This window comes from Natator depressus, chromosome 2, assembly GCF_965152275.1.
Source record: "Natator depressus isolate rNatDep1 chromosome 2, rNatDep2.hap1, whole genome shotgun sequence".
In the NCBI taxonomy this organism is placed as follows: Eukaryota; Metazoa; Chordata; order Testudines; family Cheloniidae; genus Natator; species Natator depressus.
The window spans coordinates 69,551,297-69,562,555 of record NC_134235.1 but is presented as its reverse complement, the minus strand read 5'-3'; positions in this window follow the sequence as shown (position 1 = coordinate 69,562,555).

Below are 11,259 nucleotides of genomic sequence, written 5' to 3'. Positions count from 1 at the left end.
AGCCTTAAAAAAGTCTAACATCCTCCATGAGGAAATGCTTTTGACATCTAGAGTGTGGATCCTGACTTCTCCTGGGTGAGACTAAGAAGAACATGGGAGATAAATGGTCTGGTCCATTCAGACATCGCTTTTAGCAAATATTTGGGATGAGGACATTGCAATTCACTCGCTCTCCTTACAGATGTGATTACGAATGCTGCATTTAGCAACAAGTGGAATAAAAGACCCTCTCCCAAAGGCTCACGGTTATTCAGAAAGCCACAATCCTAGAGGAGAACTTCCTCCCCAAAAAGTCAATCTGGTTAATGCCCTTGGTTGATGGGAAATTCCAGCCGGCTTCAATGGGAGATTTTCAAAGGCATTGACTTTCAGTTAGCTGGGCACCTCATCTACCCTTGCTGCCTCTGAAAAATCTCCCCCTTGGAATTTTTTATCCTTTCATTGGGTGCTGACCCCATCAATATGATCCCACTGAGAGTTACCAAAAGAAACTACAGCATTTGGTCAAGAAACTCCCTGAAAAAGCACAAGATCAAATCCTCACAGACACACCCCTGGAACCCCGACCTGGGATATTCTATCTACTATCCAAGATCCATAAACCTTGAAATCCTGGGCGCCCCATCATCTCAGGCATTGGCACCCTGACAGCAAGATTGTCTGGCTACGTAGACTCCCTCCTCAGGCCCTATGCTACCAGCACTCCCAGCTACCTTCGAGACATCACTGACTTCCTCAGGAAACTAAAATCCATCGGTGATCTTCCTGATGACAGCATTCTGGCCACTATGGATGTAGAAGCCCTCTACACCAACATTCCACACAAAGATGGACTACAAGCCCTCAGGAACACTATCCCCGATAATGTCACAGCTAACTTGGTGGCTGAACTTTGTGACTTTGTCCTTACCCATAACTATTTTACATTTGGGGACAATGTATACCTTCAAATCAGCGGCACTGCTATGGGTACCTGCATGGCCCCACAGTATGCCAACATTTTTATGGCTGACTTAGAACAACGCTTCCTCAGCTCTCGTCCCCTAACGCCCCTACTCTACTTGCGCTATATTGATGACATCTTCATCATCTGGACCCATGGAAAAGAAGCCCTTGAGGAATTCCACCATGATTTCAACAATTTCCATCCCACCATCAACCTCAGCCTGGTCCATTCCACACAAGAGATCCACTTCCTGGACACTACAGTGCTAATAGATGATGGTCACATAAACACCAACCTATACCGGAAACCTACTGACCGCTATTCCTACCTACATGCCTCCAGCTTCCACCCTGACCACACCACATGATCCATTGTCTACAGCCAAGCTCTGCGATACAACTGCATTTGCTCCAACCCCTCAGACTGAGACAAACACCTACAAGATCTCTATCAAGCATTCTTACAACTACAATACCCACCTGTGGAAGTGAAGAAACAGATTGATAGAGCCAGAAGAGTTCCCAGAAGTCACCTACTACAGGACAGGCCTAACAAAGAAAATAACAGAACGCCACTAGCCGTCACCTTCAGCCCCCAACTAAAACCCCTCCAATGCATTATCAAGGATCTACAACCTATCCTGAAGGATGACCCAACACTCTCACAAATCTTGGGAGACAGGCCAGTCCTTGCCTACAGACAGCCCCCCAACCTGAAGCGAATAGTCACCAGCAACCACATACCACACAACAGAACCACTAACCCAGGAACCTATCCTTGCAACAAAGCCTGTTGCCAACTGTGCCCACATATCTATTCAGGGGATACCATCACAGGGCCTAATCACATCAGCCACACTATCAAAGGCTTGTTCACCTGCATATCCACCAATGTGATATATGCCATCATGTGCCAGCAATGACCCTCTGCCATGTACATTGGGCAAACTGGACAGTCTCTACGTAAAAGAAAAGAATTATAACATTCAAAAACCAGTTGGAGAACACTTCAATCTCTCTGGTTACTCGATTTCTGATCTCAAAGTTGCAATTCTTCAACAAAAAAACTTCGAAAACAGACTCCAATGAGAGACTGCTGAATTGCAAATTGGATACAATTAACTTAGGCTTGAATAGAGACTGGGAATGGTTGAGTCATTATATAAAGTAACCTATTTCCCCGTGTTTATTCCTTCCCCCCCTCCCCCCCACTGTTTCTCAGACGTTCTTGTTAAACCCTGGATTTGTGCTGGAAATGGCCCATCTTGATTATCATACACATTGTAAGGAGAGTGATCACTTTAGATAAGCTATTACCAGCAGGAGAGTAGGGTGGGGGGAGAGAAAACCTTTTGTAGTGATAAACACCCATTTTTTCACGGTTTGTGTGTATAAAAACATCTTCTATATTTTCCACAGTATGCATCCGATGAAGTGAGCTGTAGCTCACGAAAGCTTATGCTCAAATAAATTGGTTAGTCTCTAAGGTGCCACAAGTACTCCTTTTCTTTTTGCGAATACAGACTAACACGGCTGTTACTCTGAAAGGAGTAGGATGCTCTTTTAAAATCCTCTATATTGTCCTAATATAGCCCTTTGATAACTGTACATATACAAAGGGCTCGGTTAGTTCACTAACCAGATAGGGACTGTGGAAACTACTTAACAGCACAGTAACATTACAGAAAAGTTTTGGACAGACAATGAATATTGAAACTTCAGGGGAATTTTTTTTTTTAAGGCAAAGACAATTACTCAAACGAGAATTGGTTCAGAACGCTGGCTGGTTAACAACTGTACTCTTGTAAAAAGAGCTGTGGGACAGCTTGTAAAGCTCTTTGCGGGCAGCAACTGTCTTTTGGTTCTGAGATTGTATAGCTCCTAGAACAATGGAGTCCTGGTCCCTGACACAGACTTCTAGGAGCTACTACCACAGAGACAATAAAGAACAATTTAATAACCACATGTGCAATCTAGTAGCTTACCATCATAAAGCATTAGGGACGTGTCTACAAGTTTCATGAAGCTAAGTTACGTAATGCAATAGCAAAATATATTAAGTAAAATATTAAAGGGGTTTGTTTGATAACTAAATACGCTGTGTTCACCCCCAATCCTCTAAATATTTGATAGAGAATTACAAAAAAAAAATAAAATAAACTATTTCTTTAATTATAAACTGTAAGTTTTCAGCAACATGTGGAAGTACTTTCTAATTTTATTCTCCAGATCATACATTGTGTTCCTATGATACAACCTCCAATCCTTCAGTAATGATCTTCTCAGCCATATCCGTCTCAGATACTAGATGCACCGTATTAGATACTACTGCAGTAGATGCTACACAGTAGCAAAGATAGAACTTTTTTTTAAAATGGATGCTTAATTATCTTTTTCAGCATTTCTACACTGCATGAGTCCCATTTGTGAAATAATGACACTGAAGAGTCTGCTAGGATATAAACAGTTGAAGTGATATTTCCATGTCTGAGTCCTTTAATTTTTATTTTAGGAATTTGAAAATTTAGCAACTTTAAGGTTGGTGTTCATAGTTTTATCTCTGATCAATTCCTGCAGACATTGTCTCTGACTGACAGTATTTTATACAGTCATATTGGAGACAAATATTTGAAACTGCAGTAACCAAAAGAAAAATATCAGAAGAAATATATAGAAACATTTTTACAATATTTTTGTTTATTCTGAGGCCATGTGCCAGCATTGCCAACCCCAAGTTGGGTTCTGTTTGATTTTTAGGGGTGAGATCTTGACCCCTGTGGTGGTACCTTTATGTAGGTGAAAAAAAAGTTCAGAGTTTCTTAAAGGGGCAGCCCACCTTGGGTAATTACCTGTGCAGTTAGCCTGTGCTGAAGCCTGTGCTTGCATGGCTTCACTACTCCAGTAGCCAAGCTAGTCAGATTCAAGGCAGCTCAGCTATGTCCACACGAGCTGCTGTAACACTCCGTGATTGCAGTTTAGACAGACCCTGTAAGCCCAGGTTTTGGCTGGGGAGGATTCCCCTGACACAGGCACTGAAGAAGACAGTTGTAAGGCTGCCTTCTGAGGACCCCCTTAGAAACGCTGTCTTAGGAAGGAAGTGGTTACAGGATGCAGCACTGTAGACATTCCAGGTAGTACTGAGGTCCATTGGGCAGCCCAGGGAGACTGTGGTAACTTAACCCCTGAGGGCTCTCTACATTATGCCGGGGCCTTTTCCAGCCCCAGGAGCAGACCAGGATCAGGAGGGGGTAAAGATTGATTAAATTCCCCCTCTGTGCTGCATGTCTTAATAATCGGGCATGCAAATGTACCCTAATTGTGAGCTCAAGTGTGCAAAGTGAGTGAAAGGTCATAAAATGTCACAATAACCTAACACACCACATGTTCATGGGGAAAAGTGAGACCGAATGGCCGAATTAGTCGAAAGAAAAGGCCGACTGATATAACTCAAGGATTGGACTTTAAGAACAACAGCAACAACAACAGCTCCAGCCCATCTCAACTAACTTTTTCTCTTTCCTTCCAAATAGTCAGTTATTACCATCTAAGAGACTGTCAGACATGAGGGTTTTTTTTTTTTCCCTTTAAAGACTCTCTACACCAGTGGTTCCCAAACTTGTTCCGCCGCTTGTGCGGGGAAAGCCCCTGGCGGGCCGGGCCGGTTTGTTTACCTGCCGCGTCCGCAGGTTCGGCCGATCGCGGCTCCCAGTGGCTGCGGTTTGCTGCTCCAGGCCAATGGGAGCTGCTGGAAGCTGCGTTCAATACGTCCCTCAGCCCGCGCCGCTTCCAGCAGCTCCCATTGGCCTGGAGCAGCGAACCGCAGCCACTGGGAGCCACGATCGGCCGAACCTGCGGACGCGGCAGGTAAACAAACCGGCCCTGCCCGCCAGGGGTTTTCCCCGCACAAGCGATGGAACAAGTTTGGGAACCACTGCTTTACATTACAGCCAAAGGGAAAGGGAACAAGGTATGTTTTTGCTTACTTAATACCTGATGGTGTCTGGTAATAGTGCTTTTGCTATGTAGTTTTCAACATTCACATGCGCTGGCTTTATTAATTCTACTGTCTTTTCTATGCAGTTGTGTGTCAGCAGTTTTAGCTTTGATCTTTCCTGTGTGGCAATACTGCCCTCTTTCGGTATAATGTGTTATTCTTTAAACAAGTGAAATTGTTTTTCATGTGCTACAGTACAATGAGCACATCTGTAAGGTTAGAAAGTGTGATTTGGAGATGAACTACAAACCCAGCCTGGATATAAAAGAATGAAGATGAAGCACTTTGCTACTACAAAGATCATTGTCAGACCTGGTTTTGTTCACTCTGATAACCGGGAAGAAGGCACTGGCAGTAAGCTGCTGGAATCTGCTGCTGATCCAAAACTACAGGGTGGGGGCGAAATGCAAGCAGCACAAAGACAAGTGATCAAAGTCAAAATGCCTTGGATAGTGCAGACTAATGGCTTCTGCAGTTCAGTACAGAAAAAATTAAGGTGGAACAAAAATGAAACAAACAGGCACAAACCAGCCTTGCAAAGTGGTCATAGATGTTTGCAAGAACAAATTTTATGGTAAAGTCTTTTCAGTTAAAATGCCTGATTTTACTTGCCTGAGGACAAAACAATTACTCATTTAGGTAAATGAGAAAACAGAGCTTTGCAAAGTTGGAACCAGAACTTCTTGTTCAGGAGGGGGGGTTGTATTGTGATGGAGATATGCTGTTCATTTCACATCATTAACTGGAGTATTTCTTCAGAGTGTGCCACAAACCAGTCTTTAGCTCATTGTACAGTCTTTTTACCAAAGGTAAGGTTGCAGCTATATGGATATTTATTCAGCGTGTGTTCCATGCAATTGATGACATAGCTTCCGAAATTCATAGTGAATTGCAGACACCTTCCTTAGTCTTTTGTGTTGTTGGTGTTAATGACTGGACAATGGTTTTGTTGGGGATGATGAAATTTCCATAACGAATGCCTTACTTTTCAGCATGCAAGTCCATGGTCTGTATCACAGTCTGCATTGTGAAAACTGAGTATGGAGACCATCCTGTAGGTATTTTCTGTGGGTGACTATTAAATACCAGTGTCCAGATCCACACGACATAACGATGGTGACTGCCTTGGAAGTAGGTGTTGGTAATGCACAGTCCTCAGTGGATGCAGAGCACTAGTAGTCTTTACCCACTGTCATTCATTTTTCCTACTTCAAGGTGGCAAATGTATAGAAGCCACCTCTTGTGATTTGAGCTGGCTCTAACTTTGAAGTATGCCAGTGGATAGAGCCGCTGTCCTAGTGGTAGCTTACTGGTGACACTGTTGAGTAGATGATAAAAAAGTCCTTCTCTTCAGAGATGGAGGAAAGTGTGGGGGCCAATGTACAGATGTTGGCAAAGCCACCTGTTGAAGATCTTCTTAGTAATATAGTATGTTCTGATGTTGCAACAGGCCATTTGATCATAGGTACTGAGTTTTTGACTGCAAAATGATTCTACATTTGCGATTGTCTTATTTGCTTTTTACATGCCGGAAGATGGCATAATGCATCTCACGTAGCTAGCAAGCTGGTCTGGTTCCAGAGAGAGTGGCTGTATAAATGAAAAATTCTCCAAGCTCTTTGTCAGTAATGGTGGTCTTTCTAGGATCATTGAACTCCTCTAGATTACTGGGCACTGGTATATCAAACATTCTCACATTCCAACACGCAAGTTTGCTGGTCATCCTCTTCATCTCTGAAGCTTCAGCGCAAATATCTATGCAGAAAAATTTGGAGTTAGTGCTGGAGTTACTCCTTAGTGGATATTGGTTTTTATTCAAATGGGTATCTGGCATAACTCCCACCACACAGTGAGTGGTGGGCTCCCTGTTTTAGCTGCAGAGCACCCAGCAGGTTGTACTGGGTTACATGGTACCAGTAGCAGGCCTTACATGCCTGACTTAACTCGAAGTGTTTTAGTGAGCGAGAATTATAGGTTAGAATTTTTTCTTCAGAGACACCACTTAGTGAGTTCAGACTCTTAAGGTATGTCTACACTGTGGCTGGAAGTGTGCAGCCCAGTGCGGGTAGACACACACTAGCTCTGCTCAAGTTAGCTCACTAAAATAGCAGTATAGCCAGGGGGTAGCACAGGTGCCAGCTCAGGATAGTCACCTGAGTTCAGGGTAGACTGAGCCAGCCCTGTGCTACCCTCTGGCTACAGTTATTTTTAGCAGAGCTTGAGCACGTCTGCCTACTTGTGGTGGGATGCATGCTCCCAGTTTAGAGACAAAAGCCAAGGGCTGAGATTTTCAAAGATGCAGGCCTACAATTTGGCTCCTAAATTCATATTTAGTCCCCTAAATAAGTGGCCTGATTTTCAGAGGGAGTCAGCTCACAAGCAGCTGTCCTTGATAAGAAGAGCTGCTGGGTTTGCAGCCATGCTGAATATCAAGCCACTTATTCAGGGGACTAAATATGAATTTAGGAGCCTAAATTTAGCTTATGTTTAAAAATCTTGGCCTACAAATTCAAGGGCTGTCTCTCAAAGAAAATAAAGATGACAGACTGAGGGCAGAGAAAAACAAGGCTAATTTGCCTTAAGGGGAAAAAAAGAAACATTTTGAATTAGAGAGACCATGCTAAGATACCATCTTAACAATGCAGAAGAGAGTAAAGACACCTGCCAAAAAATTCCCAGAGGTGGACAACTTAAAGAGGCATCTCAGACACACAGGAAAACTAAGAAGGCAAAGGGAATCCGGCACCCACAGGCTGTAGAATAGGTTACGTAAAAGCTGATGTTGGTTTCCACTTCTAGGTGATGAATCTAAGCAAAAATGCTTGTAAATGCACCTGGAGAAGACAATGTGGCTGCTTTTCAAATCCCCTGATTTTAGAAAATCTGAACAAAGCTGACATGGCCTGAATTGAATGAGTCTTACTGTGACCTTTAAGATGCAGGTCTGGTAGGCTGTAGAAGTGAGGGATGCAGCCAGCCAGCCATTTATGGGTTCCTCATGGTAACATATTGTTATCAGAAGAATAAAAGCTAGGTGGACTTTAAGGCCTTTAGTTTGCTCCAGTAAACAGCCTACTGACCTTTTCACGTATGTTTAAAGAGAAAGGGCTCACTGCTGTGGGCACACTGATGTGAGGGAAATGTTGTCAACATGATTATTGGCTCATTAAAGTGGAATTCTGTAAATGCCATTGATAGGAATTTAGCATGTGTTCAATCTTATCCTTGCAGGATATAACATAAGGTAGATCAGTCAGTCACAAAAAATTAAAGTCTGCAAGCTTAAATCATTACACCCGGGGGGGGGGGGGGGGGGATGACTTTCCACAAGAGGGATGTGAGTCCATTCATAGAATACCTCAAAGACAACTTTCATCAACTCCACACACAGCAGAGAACTTCATCTTTTTTGTATTCATGGGAGGCCAAAAGAAGTGGCAAATGAACACTTAGGAAATAAGCTCCAAGTTGCCTACCTGCCTGAATTAAGTGCCTAAATATGGATTTAGGAATCTCATGTACACGTGGACAGATTTTTAAGTGTTGGAAACCAACTCTCATTGAAAATATAGCTGCTAAGCATATTTGAAAAACAAAATCAGCCTGACTACATGCCTAAAATGTGTTTAGGCACCGGACTTAGTCTGTCAAAAGGGGTAGGCAAGCAGTTCTCTCATTACCCTCCCCCCTTCCTCATACACAAAACTCTGCACTTTCCCCCCTTAAAGTTAAGCCCTCGTTGTAGACTTGGATGGATTTGAAACATGTGCTCAGAAACACTACCTCTATATTTACCCTCTTCCATACACAGAGAAGGATCCTGGGCTGGAACATAGAAAGAGGCCCTGGTTTTGAGTGATCGCCTATGGCCAGACTGATACTGTCACTGCTAACCCCCAACAAAGTTGAGAATTGTATTTTTCAGCAAGTTAAAGATGATCATATCTTTGTCTCAACTGAGTTTGGTTAGATGCTTTTTTTTAACCAGAGGTACTAGAGCAAAAACATAGCTGAGTTTTCCTCTCCACTCTTTCAAAAAGGTGTTCTTCCACAAAGTAGTCATTTTCTTAATGAGGTGGGTGGAAGAGCAGTGGCTTTTTCAGCGCACACTCAAATAGATTTCTCTAGAGTCCTCTACTGGAGATGGATCTGAGCCACCACTCCCTGGTTTAGCAAGCACAAGCATGAAACGATGACTATTTGACTGAACGTATCTGCGCTGCATTGTTTCCCTTTTCATGCTTGTAAAGTGGAACGGTAGTAGGGTGCTGCCTAGTTCTATGCCTGCAGGTCTTAACAAAGGGAGCATAATCCTGCTCCTTCCCCCCATCCAAATTCTTCCCATTTGTTTTTTTAAAACAGTTTAGTCAAAATCTGTCTGGATCACTACTCTGCAGTGTAGCCATAGTCATGTCAGTCCCAGGATATTAATATCAGACACAAGGTGGGTGAGGTAATATCTTTTATTGGATCAACTTCTGTTGCTGAGACAAGCTTTTGAGCCATACTGAGTTCTTCTGCAGATCTGGGATCAGGACTACCTATTGGGATCTCATCTCTCTGGACGTCAAGATTGCCTTAATGTTTAGAACACCATATGAGTGGGAGGAAATTCAGAAATCATCCGCAAGCTAGGCCATGGAGACACTAGAGGCACCTATAATCTGGAGACACATAGCCCTGGTCTACACTAGGACTTTAGGTCGAATTTAGCAGCGTTAAATCGATGTAAACCTGCACCCGTCCACACGATGAAGCCTTTTTTCTCGACTTAAAGGGCTCTTAAAATCGATTTCCTTACTCCACCCCTGACAAGTGGATTAGCGCTTCAATTGGCCTTGCCGGGTCAAATTTGGGGTACTGTGGACACAATTCGACGGTATTGGCCTACGGGAGCTATCCCAGAGTGCTCCATTGTGACCGCTCTGGACAGCATTCTCAACTCAGATGCACTGGACAGGTAGACAGGAAAAGAACCGCGAACTTTTGAATCTCATTTCCTGTTTGGCCAGCGTGGCAAGCTGCAGGTGACCATGCAGAGCTCATCAGCAGAGGTGACCATGCTGGAGTCCCAGAATCGCAAAAGAGCTCCAGCATGGACTGAACGGGAGGTACGGGATCTGATCGCTGTATGGGGAGAGGAATCCGTGCTATCAGAACTCCGTTCCAGTTTTCGAAATGCCAAAACCTTTGTCAAAATCTCCCAGGGCATGAAGGACAGAGGCCATAACAGGGACCCAAAGCACTGCCGCGTGAAACTTAAGGAGCTGAGGCAAGCCTACCAGAAAACCAGAGAGGCGAACGGCTGCTCCGGGTCAGAGCCCCAAACATGCCGCTTCTATGATGAGCTGGCATGCCCTTTTAGGGGGTTCAGACACCACTACCCCAGCCGTGTTGTTTGATTCCTTCAATGGAGATGGAGGCTACAGGGAAGCAGGTTTTGGGGACAAAGATGATGATGAGGTTGTAGATAGCTCACAGCAAGCAAGCAGAGAAACCGGTTTTCCTGACAGCCAGGAACTGTTTCTGACCCTGGACCTGGAGCCAGTACCCCCCGAACCCACCCAAGGCTGCCTCCTGGACCCGGCAGGTGGAGAAGGGACCTCCGGTGAGTGTACCTTTTAAAATACTATACATCATTTAAAAGCAAGCATGTGAAAGGATTAATTTGTCCTGGCATTTGCGGCTCTCCTGGATATACTCCCAAAGCCTTTGCAAAAGGTTTCTGGGGAGGGCAGCTTTATTGCATCCTCCATGGTAGGACACTTTACCACTCCAGACCAGTAACATGTACTCGGGAATCATTGTACAACAAAGCATTGCAGTATATGTTTGCTGGCATTCAAACAACATCCGTTCTTTCTCTCTCTGTGTTATCCTCAGGAGAGTGAGATATAATCCATGGTCACCTGGTTGAAATAGGGTGCTTTTCTTCAGGGGAAACTCAGGAGGTGCCTGTTCCTGCTGGGCTGTTTGCCTGTGGCTGAACAGAAATGTTCCCTGCTGTTCGAGCCACGGGGAGCAGGGAGGGTTGAGGGGGTAGCCATGCGGTGGGAGGAGGCAAAATGCAACCTTGTAACGAAAGCACATGTGCTATGTATGTAATGTTAACAGCAAGGTTTACCCTGAAAGAGTGTAGCTACTGTTTTATAAAATGTGTCTTTTTAAATACCGCTGTCCCCTTTTTTTTCCTCCACCAGCTGCATGTGTTTCAATGATCACAGGATCTTCTCCTTCCCAGAGGCTAGTGAAGATTAGAAAGAAAAAAAAATGCACTCGTGATGAAATGTTCTCTGAGCTCATGCTGTCCTCCCACACTG